This window comes from Triticum dicoccoides, chromosome 5B, assembly GCF_002162155.2.
Source record: "Triticum dicoccoides isolate Atlit2015 ecotype Zavitan chromosome 5B, WEW_v2.0, whole genome shotgun sequence".
Classification (NCBI taxonomy): Eukaryota; Viridiplantae; Streptophyta; class Magnoliopsida; order Poales; family Poaceae; genus Triticum; species Triticum dicoccoides.
Window position 1 is genome coordinate 610,177,223 of NC_041389.1, and position 1,055 is coordinate 610,178,277.

Genomic DNA, 1,055 nt, shown 5'->3' on the forward strand with positions numbered 1-1,055 from the left:
GTGATGATCGGGTGTGATGGATTCTTACGTTCACATACAACGGGTGTAAGACAGTTTTACACAGCGAAAACACTTAGGGTTAACTTGACGAGCCTAGCATGTGCAGACATGGCCTCGGAACACGGAGACCGAAAGGTCGAACACGAGTCGTATGGAAGATACGATCAACATGAAAATGTTCACCGACGATGACTAGTCCGTCTCACGTGATGATCGGACACGGGCTACTCGACTCGGATCGTGTAACACTTAGATGACTAAAGGGATGTCTAATCTAAGTGGGAGTTCATAATTTGATTAGAACTTTATTATCATGAACTTAGTCTAAAACCTTTGCAAATATGTCTTGTAGATCAATGGCCAACGCTAATGTCAACATGAACTTCAACGCGTTCCTAGAGAAAACCAAGCTGAAAGATGATGGCAGCAACTATACGGACTGGGTCCAGAACCTGAGGATCATCCTCATAGCTGCCAGGAAACAATATGTCCTAGAAGGACCGCTAGGTGACGCTCCCATCCCAGAGAACCAAGACATTATGAATGCTTGGCAGTCTCGCGCTGACGATTACTCCCTCGTTCAGTGCGGCATGCTTTACAGCTTAGAATCGGGGCTCCAAAAGCGTTTTGAGCATCACAGAGCATATGAGATGTTCGAAGAGCTGAAACTAGTTTTTCAAGCTCATGCCCGGGTCGAGAGATATGATGTCTCCGACAAGTTCTACAGTTGTAAGATGGAGGAGAACAGTTCTGTCAGTGAGCACATCCTGAAGATGTCTGGGTTGCACAACCGTATGACCCAGCTGAACATTAACCTCCCAGATGAGGCGGTCATTGACAGAATCCTCCAGTCGCTCCCACCAAGCTACAAGAGCTTTGTGATGAACTACAACATGCAGGGAATGGAAAAGACCATTCCTGAAGTGTTCTCGATGCTGAAGTCAGCAGAGGCTGAAATCAAGAAAGAACATCAAGTATTGATGGTCAATAAGACCACTAAGTTCAAGAAGGGCAAGGGTAAGAAGAACTTCAAGAAGGACGGCAAAGATGTTGCC